The sequence below is a fragment of the Carcharhinus amblyrhynchos genome, chromosome 11 (assembly GCF_965287045.1).
Source record: "Carcharhinus amblyrhynchos chromosome 11, sCarAmb.v2.hapA, whole genome shotgun sequence".
Lineage (NCBI taxonomy): Eukaryota > Metazoa > Chordata > Chondrichthyes > Carcharhiniformes > Carcharhinidae > Carcharhinus > Carcharhinus amblyrhynchos.
The window spans coordinates 67,365,712-67,379,377 of NC_137334.1; positions in this window are offsets into that span (position 1 = coordinate 67,365,712).

A 13,666-nucleotide genomic window follows, 5' to 3' on the forward strand; every position below is an offset into this window, starting at 1 on the left:
AATAGCCTGCACTGCCAGCCACCTGAAAGCTGGCCAGCTAGATCGCTAGCACAATCCCCCCACCACCTGATTTATGACCTCCCACATGTGTCTGGGCCAACCTCCAACTCCTCCCCCACAACCCCAACCCCTCTTAAATCTCCCCCCCTCCCTATCACCTGATCTCTGCACTCACTCCACAGCAGCCCCGACCCAGCCCCCTGAACCCTTTCCCCACCCTGATGGCCAGCTTGATCACTGGCCTCCTCCACTGTCACTGATCCCAAAGTGAAGAGTGGGAGCGGGATCCCCCATCCCCACAATCTCCCCACCAGAGGCCCTGCCCCTATAGGCCCTGCCCTTTCAGGCCCACCCCTTGGCACTGCCTGATGCCCGGTGGACAGTGCCAAGGTAGTCCCAAGACATTGCCACTTTTCCCCTTGGGCAATACCAGGAGGCCAGGCTGGCACTGCTCTGGGGGCACTCCCCTTTCCCCTGACCTCGGGGGTCCTCAATGGCCCCCTTCATTCCAGTGGAGTCAGGCTACCAGCTCCCTGCATGTGAAGAGCTTTTGTAAACCCCGCTGGAGTAAAGCAACCCTGGCGGGGGCAGAGTCTCTAGCGGCCCAGAGCTTTTAGTCCCGGACCCGTTAATGAGATTTAAATTCTAATTTGAATAAATTAAACAGCGCTGTGCCAAAAATCGGTGCAGAGCTGACGATGCAGGAAACCCGCCAGATAGAGACACATGGAATCCATGGCACCCAGTGGGAAGCCTGCCTAATAACCTCTAATTAAATCTCCTGGCTCGCTGCCTGCCCTCATATAGTTTGTAATAATTATATATTTAAAGGGGTTGCAGATTGCTTTAAGAGCTGATGACATGACTTGATGCTGATGTAATTAGAGTGTGCAGCGGTTACTGTTTTATTTTCAGTTTGTACTCTGTGCAGTGCTGAGAACATCTCTTTCAATAAAACCTGTTGTGCATTACATGTGTAATCCACATATTTTCTTTTTGTGTTAAACCCACAACCCCAAGCATAGTTAGGACATTACACTAATGTTACAAAATAAATAAATGTTGGTGAATTAGCATGAATTGTTTAGTGTTGTTGATTTTTACTTTATTCCATTGTGATGGGTTCTTAGGGCCCAAGTCAAGCATGACTTAACCATGTAAAAATTAACCCCCTGACCTCTGGCCTAAATTTGGTCTCAAATTTTACTTTTACACAACTATATACGCTAACTGAATTTTTTAGCATTGGCTTGTGAACAACTAAAATCTTTATGTCAAAATGTAGTTGAGGATCCCTGCTTATTTTGTTGGATGCAGATTGTTAAAGACTGGTTTGGATAGCAATGATATGTACTTCATGAGTGGGTCCATAGCTACAAATAAGTTGAAAGTCTGATTATGGATGTCCTTAAAGGGGACTCTGATGAAAACTTTGATGCCAAGCCTTGATGCTGGGATCCCTAGACTGTGAACAGGGAAGTTCTTTCTACTTATTTTCCTCCCTCATAAGATAAAGCATTCAGCCACTGTAGAGTGCACCATCTTGTGGTTTGTTTAAAAAAAACACAAACATTCACCTGCGAATGTCTGTTCAGCCTGAAATTGAGTCAAAGCCCTTTGTACAAGAATTCACCTTTTGACTGTGAAATACCAGTGGTCATAGATTTTTGTTTTCTAATGATATCAAGGGATAGGGAACATAATTAGGTAAATAGAGTGGAAATGCAGGTTAGCCACAACCTAACGGCATGGCAGGTAAAGCTTGAGGAGCTGAAAGGTCTTTGTAAGTGGGAACCCTAATGGTGTGGTAAGATTTTTAAACCATTAGACATTAAGGCACGGACAGAACTAGCAGCATTCAGTTAAATGACTTTTAAAATAAGCTTATGAGCTAACAAGAAGCAATGTAAACATATGAGATGCAGTAAGAGATTCAGAGGAGTGATTGTGATTTTAAGACACATATGCTGATCTTTTGAAAGTATTAATATATTGTTAAGGTTTTTGTTCACTTTGGTCAAAAGCATTTTACGGCAAGGCATCATGGTAAAAGTCTTTAGGGCAAAGCCATATTTCAAGAGAATATTTGAACCTTGGAAATATGCAAGATTTATCAATAAAGTTTCGATGGAAGGAACGTATAGAACGCCTAATCATATTTCATGAATAGGATCTATTCATTCTTCAGGCAGGATGGATTCACACCCAGACATGGTTTGGCAGCAATCTTTAAGAAAACCCATGGGAATGTTCATTTGAATTTTGAGCGAAGCATCTGGGGTTACTAGGTAACACGGGAAGTGAGGTCAGCCCAGACAGGAGTTAGCTTCCGGATTCTACAGATTAATAAAATGCCATTATGCCAGAGAGTAGGATGTGATTGGCTAAAGTATATGACAGGTATTATTGTTGATTTCTATAGGTTGAAGATGATTGATTTTTAAGGTTAATGAAAGGTAGGAATAATTGATAAGGAAACATAAAATTGTTTTGAATTGCGTACATCAGATTCATCGGCAAGGTTGATCTGCTCTATGTCACAGCTGCCCAGGCCCTTCCGATGAGCTTCTAGCGATCATTGGTTTTAAATAAATTTATGTCTTTAAGCAAAGGTACTTGCCTCATGAGGCTTGTATTGTCTAAAGTTAAGGCAGTACCACCTCGGTAACCCCGCCAAGTTTTCTCCTGTTCCTTAGTTTCTCAGCTATTTAGGTAGAAGATATACATTTCCTGTCTGCCTAGAAATTGTAATCAACTGGTGCCATTCTGAGTTAATGACACATTGAGCATTATCTTTAATAAATTTTTAGCAAAATATTTAAAAATTTATATCTCATCAAGTTTGGAGCTTGTGTAAACTGAAATTTGACAAGTATAAGCATGAAAGTCTTAAAACACAAACTTAATTTATCACGTAAGTTATAGGGCATCGTCCAAATTCATTTTAGAAGTTATTAGATAAATAAAATAATCACCTAGCTGAGATAAAATTTTACATACTCCAGCAACAGATTGATGCGTTAATGCATATGCCATAGAATTGAGGAAGAAGAGTTGATTTCTTACTCAGCTGCGCTGCACAGGAGTAATGTGTTATTCAGAGACCAAGAAATAATAATACATGGAAAACAAACTAAGACACTAAATGTATTATCTGTGCTCTTCAGCTATCTCATACACAAATTAGTTGATGAGGTACATTTTAAATGCATTTTGCTTTCAGCTTTCAGGATCTCTGTGAATATATTTATGACATGATAGAAGTCATTGTCTGCTTTATTCTGATTTTTCTTCCCACAGACACGGTAATTTGCTCATCAGGCACACATTGCATTTATGGATATAGTGTGCTGAAAAATTAATGTGGGTACTGTCCAATTATTAGTTATAGTTCAGTGAAACATTCTTGCCTTTAATTCAAAAGATTATAGGTTCAAACCATACACAAGAGATTTGAGCATATAATCCAATTTAACACTTTGTTGCAAATGCAATTTTTTGGATGACTCCCTTGTTCAAAAAGGGAGAATGGCAGAAGGCAGGGAGTTATAGGCTGGTTAGTTTAACATCTATTATTGGTAAAACGCTGGAGTCAATAATCAAAGAAGAAATAGCTAATCATTTAGGAAAGCTGAATATACTGAAACCTAGTCAACATGGTTTTATGAAAGGTAAGTCATGTTTGAAAAATTTATTCAAACTTTTTGAGGATGCAACAGGGAGAGTATCATAGAGTCATAGAGCACAGAAGAGGACCTTTGGCCCATCAAGTCCATGCTGACACAACACCTGAACTCCCTTCTCATCCATTTGCCAACATTTGATCCATAGCCCTGATTGTTATGATGTGCGAAGTGCTCATCCAGATACTTTTTAAAGGATCTGAGGCAACCCATTTCCACCATTCTCCCAGGTGGCACATTCCAGACCATCACCACCCTCTGGGTAAAAACGTTTTTCCTCACACCCCCCCCAACCTCCTTCCCCTCACCTTGAAACTATCTCCCGTTGTAACTGATCCTTCAATTAAGAGGAATAGCTGCTCCTTATCCACTCTGGCCAATTCTCTATAATCTTGTACATCTCAATCAGGTCGCCCCTCTGTCTTCTTTACTCCAACAAAAACAACCCAAGTCTATCCAACCTCTCTCCGTAACTTAAATATTCCATCCCAGGCAGCATCCTGGTAAATCTCCTCTGTACTCCCTCCACTACAATCACATCTGTCTGATAATGTGGTGACCAGAACTGCACTCTAGCTGTGGCCTCACCAAAGTTCTATACAACTCCAACATGACTTCCCTGCTGTTGTAATCTATGCCTCGATTGATAAAGGCAAGTGCCCCAACTGCCTTTTTCACCACCCTAGTAATATGCCCTTCCATTTTCAGAGATCCGTGGATAAACATGCCAAGGTCCCTTTGTTCCATAAAACTTCCTAGTGTCCTACCATTCACTGAATACTTCCTTGTCAAATTACTCCTTCCAAAGTGTATTACCTCGCACTTTTCAGGGTTAAGTCCCATCTGCCACTTATCTGCCCATTTGACCATTGCACCTATATCTTCTTGTCGCCGAAGATATTCCAGCTCAGTGTTAACCATCCATCCAATCTTTGTGTCATCCACAAATTTACTAATCCTGCTCCCCATATAGTAATCAATGTAATTTATATAAATAATATATAAGGAGCTCAACACACATCCTTGTGGTATGCCACTGGATACTGGCTTCCTGTCACTAAAGCTGCCTTTTGTCATCACCATCTGTCTCCTACAACTGAGCCAATTTTGAATCCACTTTATCAAATTACCCTGTATCTCATGTGAGTTTACCTTCTTTACAAGCCTCCCATGTGGGACCTTGTCAAAGGCTTTGCTGAAATCCATATAAACTACATCAACTGAACTGTCCTCGTCTACATATCTGGTCACTGCTGCAGAAAATTCAATCAAATTTGTTAGGCATGACCTCCCTCTGATGAAGCCATGCTGACTATTCCTGATCAAGCTTTGCTTCTCCAAGTGGAGATAGATGCTCTCCTTCAGAAGTTCCACTAATAATTTCCCTACCACTGATGTGAGACTCACTGATCTGTAGTTCCCTGGTTTATCTCTATAACCCTTCTTAAAAGTGGAATAAATAGATAGAGGAACCTGTGGATGTAGTGCATTTAGATTACCAAAAGGCATTTGAAAAGGTGCTGCATAAGAGGCTAAGTCATAAAGTAAAAGCCCATAGAATTGGAGAAAATGTGTTAGCACAGATTGAAAACTGGCTGTCACATAGAAAGCAGCAGGTTGGAATAAATGGGTCCTTTACAGAGTGGAAAGATGTAACAAATGGAGTACAAATGGAGGGGATCAGTTCTCGGGCTGCAATTATTCACTATTTACATTAATGACTTGGAGAAAGGAACAGAATATAAGGTTTTCAAATTTGCCGATAACATGAAGATAGGTGGAAGGGCATGTTGTGAAAAGGATATTGTGATTCTGCAACAGGATATAGATAGACTGGATGAAAACCTGGCAAATAGAATTTAATGTAGGGATGCGTGAGGTCATGCTTTGGTATGAGGAATCAAAAGGCATATTATTATCTAAATGGAGAGAGACTTCAGGTAAATGAAGTACAAGGGGATCTAGATGCCCTAGTGCATGAATCACAAAAAGCCAACAGGCAGATTCAACAAATAGTTAAGAAGGTAAATGGCATTTTGGACATTACTGCAAAATGATTGGAGTTTAAAAATAGGGAGGTTTTGTTGCAATTGTAAAGAGTGTTGGTGAGGCCTCAGCTGAAATACTGCCTACCGTTTTGGTCCCCTTACCTGAAAAAGGATATACTAACATTGGAGACAATCCAAAGGAGATTTACCATGCTAATTTCTGGGATGAGAGGGTTGTCCTATCAAGAGAGACTAAATAATCTGCGTCTGTATTCCTTGGAGTTTAGAAGAGTGAAGGGTGACCTTATTCAAACATATATGATCCAGAGGGGGCGTGAAATGATAGATGGTGAGATGTTTCACTTGGCTTGAACAAGGGAGCCATAGCTACAAAATAAAGGGCGGATCATTTAAAGCTGAGGTGAGTCGAAATTTCTTCTCGCAGAAGGTGATGAATCTCTGGAATTCTCTGCTTAAAAGTGTGATGGAGGCTGAATCATTATAAGTATTCAAAGTGGAGATGGATAAATATTTGATAGATCAAATGATAAAGGGCTAAGGGGGAATGGCACAGAAAGGGAATTGAGGCTGATACAGACCAGCCATGATTATATTGAATGGCAGGGCAGGCTCGAAGTGCCTGGTGGCCTACTTTTGCTTCTATTTCTTGTGTTCTTGTGGATGAGACATTAAACTATGCTTTTCTTGGATGGAAGTAGACAATTCAGTGGCATTATTTGAAGAACAGCAGGATAATTCTCCTGGTGTTCTGACCAGAATTTATCCTTTAACCAACATCACTAAAATAGATTTCTTGTTATGCACCTCACAGCAATTTGTTGGAGATTGCAGTGTTCAAATTGGCTACCATCGATTCCTACATTGAAACAGTAATTTCAATTCAAAAGTTCTTTACTGCAATTTGAAATGTCTTAAGACTATGAACAGTACTATATAAATGCGAGTCCTTCTCTTTCCTTTCATTGCTTATCAGGGTAAATAATGGAAGACCAGTGATGATCAGAGAAAATGCCCAAGCAGGTCACTTCGCAAGTTGATTCTTATCTAGAAGCAAATTGTTTCCAGTAGTTGAAGAATCAAGAGCAAGGGATCACAGATGCAAGATTAAACAAATAAGAGATTCAGTCAGTGGATAGGAGAAAGTTCTATATACACAATCATGAGGTGTGAAATTCACATCAGTACTAATAGTTGAGATAAAAATTATACTTATGTTCAATATTAGATTGGATGAATGGGTAAAGAAAGAGAAGATGAATGGAAATAGGAATGGATGAGTAAGTGAGACTAGAACAGTTTACGTAAGTTAAATGCAAATAGAGATTGGTTAGGTTAAAGGTCCTCTTTCCATGTTGTAACATGTATGTGTTTCTAAATAATTGTGTATAAGTATTCATCAGGTGTAGATTTCTAAATGCATCTATATCTGAATGTATGTCAGGACTATAATTATTTTACTATTAAAAGTACTTGGTTTATGTTTTGGGCACCTGGAACAATGTTATTGTTATTTATTTTAATGAACATGTTAATAATTAAAATCCAATGGAGTATCATGTTTGTGTTTTATTATACCATGCCACTGCTGCAGGGCTCTGCCTAGAATTCTCCATGAGTTTTTTTGCCTTCCCTGGGTTATCAAGTTGGATGCCAACCCCAAGAATACGATCCACGCTCAGACGGTGCTGTCCTGCGGCCGCTGTTTTGACGAGGACTACGCCCTCTTTCCATTCATGGGACATGCCCTCCGCTGCCTGTGGGCGGACCAGGGGGTGAAACTGGCGGCATCGCGCGGCTACGAGTTTGAGTTGAACGACTCTGCACATTAGTAAGTTCACGTCTTCCTGCGTTCCTCCACATTCAGAGTGTGTTACGTAGAATGTACCGCGTAGAAACAGGCCCTTCGGCCCAACTGGTCCATGCTGGTATCTGTGCACTCCACGTGTGCTTCTTGCTAATTCACCCTATCAGCATCTCGTTCTATTCCTTTGTCCCTCGGGTTCTCATTGAGCCCCTACCTCTGGACCTGAAGAGTGTGGAATGGTGTCAATAGAGACTCTGCGACTAAAGCAAATCAAACATTGTTAAAAGGTCACATTGATCCGATATTGTGATCTAACCCTGCCACTTTATAAAGCATTATAAAGCCAAACTTAGAAAACTGTACACAGTCCTGGTCACCACAGAGAGAGAAGAATACTGCAGCTATTGAAAAGTTGGTGAAGAGGAGAACTGGAATGATTGAGGGAATGGGGAGGGAGTGGATTATGAGGAGTGATTATGTAAATGATAGATAGTTGTTGGTGTTCGAGAGCCTGAAGAAAGTGACATCTCGAAGCTTTTCATCTTGTACTCATCAGGATAGCTTTGCGGGAAAACTAAATCTCAAAGGCAACAAACGAGTGATTCTGATTCTCATTCATGGCAACATCTCCACCCATCAGAGTCCTCTTCACAATCAAGACGCACCATCTCCTCTTTGAGATTTGGTATATTTGCCAATCTGTCCTGATGAGTGCAAGTCAAAAAGCTTCGACAGCTTGGGTGGGATTTTATGGCCTCCCTCATCCCGAAACAGTAAAATCCCACCCGAGGTCAATCCGTGGTCTCTCCCTCGTCCACTCCGATTCCCACTGTGCGCGGGATCGTAAAATTCCGACCTATTTCTCTTTTCTCAGTAGTATGGGGTATTTAAGTTGTAGATGTTCTCAATGAAGAAGAGTGGCGAGCTTCTGGCACAGTGGGTAGCGCCCCTACCTCTGGACCAACAGCTCCCAGTTCGAGTCCCACACCAGGACTTGTTAGCCACGGAAGGAATGTTTGCAGCATGGCTCATCGGGTCGATAATCCGCTCAGGAATCCTTGCCCACTATTCCCCAAAGCGGGAAATGGCATGTGTGTGTGAAGATACGCCAAGAAAAATGGGAAAAGAGGAGGATTAATCATGATAAGGTAACTGATTTAGGTAAAGTAAGTAACTCCAGGAGTCAGCTGTGAAGGAACGGTGCTTTATTGCACAAAATAAAGTAAAGCCAAACCACAAGCCTATGGTATACATAAACAGGATCCCAATCAGGACAATGCAACAATGGACCCACTCGAGGGCTTGCTTTATACAGGGCTCGGAACATGAGCTCCACCTACTTGGTTAATTATCAATCCTCAGGGAGCTCGTACTCTACAAGTGCTACAGAGAGGGCAATCAGTGATATCCTATGCAAGTCCTGAGGGTTATCACATTAGCATTTCAGAGGGACTAGATAGTATAGCTTCTAAATTTCTGGAATTTAGAAGAATGAGGGGAGATCAAATTGAGATATACAAGATGATAAAAGGTATGGATAAAGTAGATGTGGAGCGGATGCTTCCTCTTGTGGGACATCCTAGGACGAGAGGTCATAGTCTTAGGATAAGGGGCAGCAAATTTAAAACAGAGATGAGGAGAAACTACTTCCCCCAAAGGGTTGTGAATCTGGGGAATTCGCTACCCCAAAGTCTGGTGGATGCTGGGACAGTGAGTACATTTGAGGAAGATTTAGACAGATGTTTAATCGGTAATGGGTTGAAGGGTTATGGGGAGAAGGCAGGAAAATGGGGATGAGGAGCACATCAGCCATGATCGAATGGCGGAGCGGACTCGATGGGCCGAATGGCCTAATTCTGCTCCTTTATCTTATGAACTTATCTTATCTTATGTCTCAAATGGACAAAAAGGAGGTGAAATCAAAGGTTTAGCATTTTTACATGTGAATGAGGAGATTATATATACCATTATTCACAATAAATTAGATAATATACTTTTCTATGACATTGCAATTCCACCAAATAATGCTAGATTATACAATTCTATTGGTGAATCAATGTTGACTGTGCTATCCTTTCTATACAAAACTGCATCCAATATTTTGTACAATGGCCTATTAATTTTTGTACTCCTTTATTTATGTTCAAGTGAAAAACCAAAATGCATGTTAATTTGTAATTAATATGTATTTGCATCAACATTACATTTAACATGCATTTTCTATGCTGTCACATGCCTCCAAGAATTTTCTCAAATGGCCCTTGTCAGGCAAATGACCAAAAAGTAGCTCCTATTTATGGACTTTTAACATCTCAACATGCGTTATATGAGATAATTGAATAAAGAAGAACATAAGACCATAAGGAATAGGAGCAGGAGTAAGTCATTCAGCTTATTCAGTAAGATCATAGTTGATCTGATTATGGCCTTAACTCCACTTTACTGCCTGAGCCCTGTAAGAAGTCTCACAACACCAGGTTAAAGTCCAACAGGTTTATTTGGCAGCACTAGCTTTTGGAGTCTCAAGCTTCTTCATCAGGTGAGTGAGGGCTTGTGTTCATAAACAGGGCATATAAAGACACAAACTCAATTTACAAGATAATGGTTGGAACGTGAGTCTTTACAGGTAATCAAGTCTTAAAACTACAGACAATGTGAGTGGAGAGAGGGTTAAGCACATCTCCACATCATGTCCCCTGTAACCCTTGACTCTCTTGTCGATGAAAACTGTCTAACTCAGCCTTGAATATATTCAATGACCCAACTCCATTGCTTTCATTGGAAGAGAATTTCAAAGATCAACAATCCGCTGAGAAAAGAAATTCCTCCTCATTGCCATCTTAAATGAAAGACCGCTTAATTTTAACTAAATTGAAACGCATGATCTGCTTCTTGTATTCCTAATAATAATCTAAATGCATGCTTTATTTTTATAAACCACCCTTACTTGTGTGTGTGTCTGTGTGCATGTGGGAATTAGTGTTTTTCATTTACATCTGTGTTTACATTTGGGGTGTTGAGTGAATAAACATTTCCTTAGTTCTAGATTTCCCCACAAGAGGAAACAGCCTCCCAGTATCTACCCTGTCAAGCCCTCTCAAGATCTTATATGTTTCAATAAGATTACTTCTCATTCTTCTAAACTTCAAATAATGTCAGGCCGAATTTGCTTAACCTTTCCTCAGAAGAGAAGGATTTAGGGCAAGATTTTTGCATCTGCAGTGAAAGGCATCTGTAGCAATTAATACCAGATGTGGCAGGAAAATTTGAGAGAGACTTTTGAACTTTCCACAAAAGAATCAAGAAGTACTTGAGTGGATGATATAACTTGTCTGAAAGCAGCTTTCAAAGCAAAATATCCAAATTAGTCCATGCAAATACTGTGTCCTTTGAAGAATTTTCTGATGGTTTTCAAGCATGCAATCATAAAAAGATTGACATGGATGTGCTGCAGAAAGAATCAGAATTATGGAAAACATGTTATGCCCGGCAAAAATATTGGTCCGGAATCTTCTACACTATGTGGATCAGAGTGCACTCGCAGGATTTCCTCTGAAAATCAGGGATGGGGCCTATTCCCGCCCACGAGGGGCCAGCAGCATTGTGCTGAGCGAGCCACTGTGCATGTGCTGATTTGTCAGTGCCAAGATTGGCACATGTGTAGTGGCAGTGCATTGCCCACCTCCCAATCACTGGCCAGCCCTGCAATCCTCCCATTGCTGGACTTGCTTTGCCCCCCCACCCCGTTCTGATCTTTATCCTCCCAGACCTCCCTGGGCAAGCCCCAATGACCCCCCGCCCCTCAGCAGTTCAGAACCCCTCCCCACTGACTGTCCTGCACCACCCCAAACAACAGTCCCAACCCTGCACCCAACCCCCCACCTCCATCCCAGCAGCCCGACTCCCCTGACCTCAGTGTCCTCCTCCCTCTGCCACCAATCTCTTAACAGAGTGGCAGCAAGACCTCCCACACCCACCAATCACCCACAACACCTTGCCCCAATAGGCCTGTCCCCTTGGCATTGCCTGATGCCTGGTGGATTGTGCCAAGTGTCCCTTGGACATTGCCAGTTTTCCTCTTGGGCAGTGCTAAGGGGCCAGGCTGCCACTGCCAGGCTGGCACTACCAAAGGGGCACCCCCCTTACCCCTGACCTCCTGTGGGGGCCTCAATGGCTTCTGTTCCCTCCAGCAGGTTCGGGCCACCTGTTTCCTGTTAGTACGAGGCAATTGTAAACCTTGCTGGAGTGAACCATTTCCAGCAGGGGAGGGGGGGTGGGGGAGATGTTAGTGGGCCTGGAGACTTCAGTCGCGGGCCTGCTAATGACATTGAAATTGTGATTTCAATATTGTAATCAGCTCTGCACTGATTTCTGGTGCAGAGCTGATTACTGTGGAAATCTTCGGCACGGGGACTCATGAAGGCCATGGGGCCCAGCAGGAAGCACGCAAAATGGTCTCCACTAATGTCTCCCAGTCTGCTGCGCTGCTCTAGTGCAGCGGGCTGGGAAAATTGCTCCCATTGTGTTCTGGAATTTCAAGATATTGACTTTATTCAGTGTTGATGTTTTGAAATTAACTTTAAGTGGACAATGTACTGCAAGGATGGCCACCAAGGGTCAAATCAATAGCCCCCAGACACAATGTCTGCGATCTCAATATTTAAAAATTGAGAAGAAACCAGTTCATCACCAGCAGGTCTGAACAGCAACCATTCATCCCCCATTGTATAGCAATTTTAATTATTTGTTATTATTATATAATTATTTAATAATTTTAAATTATTTGTAGACAAGAAAAATAGTGATTATTTGGTCATATGATTGAAACTGACTTCAGCTAACAAATTTTTCAACTCAAAAGGCCGTAAGAGACAAGTCAGTCTGGAAACCAATAGAACAAGAAGGTCCATACCCCCAGCAAGAAGAATAGAAACCTACCGGAACAACAACTCAGCCTGGGCAGTGAGAAGAGTTAACTTGTCTTCACCTGTATAGATTAATCTCTACAGAAACTCAGCCATGACTTTGTCTAGAACCCAGAGTCTTCTTTCATTCATGCAAAGAACGATGAAATAGAATGCATCCAAGCCTGCAACATGTGCTTTTTAAAGGACTAAATTGAAATACGTGATTTACTTCTTGTCTTTCTATTAATAACCTAAGTGCATGCTTCGTTTCTATAAACCATCTTTACTTGTGTATGTGTGTGAGTGTGTGTGCCTTTATGCATGAGGAAGTGAGTGTTTTTCATTTATATTTGTGTTTACATTTTGGGGTATTGTATGAATGAACATTTTCTGTTCTTCTGATTTAAACTTACTCAAAAGCCTACTCCGTGACTATTACTAAAAGTCACAGCACTCAAGGGTTTAAAACACTCTCTAAAATTCAAACCTTTTTGCAGAACAACAATGAGATGAGGAGAAAGGGGGTAAAGTTATCCCACCATCTCTCTCCTGTCCGTAGCAAGCATTATATTCTCCTGTGAGTTGAAGCCTTGCCAGATCAATGAAGTGTACCAGTAGCTTTTCAGCAAAAATCCAAGGGGAAAAAAAATGAACATGAAGAAAATCAGCTCCTATATTCTCCAAGCATGAAGCAAATGCTCATAAAGAACATGATTTTCCATGATGACCACTGTTTGCAGAAACAAGAGTGAAAATTCACAATCTGCAAGTGGGATTCCAGATCTGCATCAATTTCTCAGAACATATTACTTTTGAGTTTTGGGGAAACAAAAAAAATGAACGTCACAAAAGTGCCAACACTGTTAGTCATCCCTATGGTTAATACCTTGCCTTACTAAATTGTTAATATTGTTATTATATATATAACGGTTATCACAATGTATGTATCAGTTATTACATTATCAATGAAGTGGTTAATGCAATTGTAGCAGTGGTCTATGTCATGCTTATTTTAATACTGGAAGGCTCTAATTCGTAACTATTTTTGTGAGTGTACATACGCAAGTATTGGCAGTTGGGAGCGTAGTGTGTTTCTGGTAATCCTGGCCTATTCCAGTGGCCACCTGGTGATGTGGTTCATCTAACACAGCTGTGGCTGGCTTCCAAGCAATCTCACTATTTATGCTGATATATCAAACTCATTATTATTGTTCAGGCTTTTTTTTAAGAGAACTCTATTCTTAAAGTTACAAAGCTAATGCT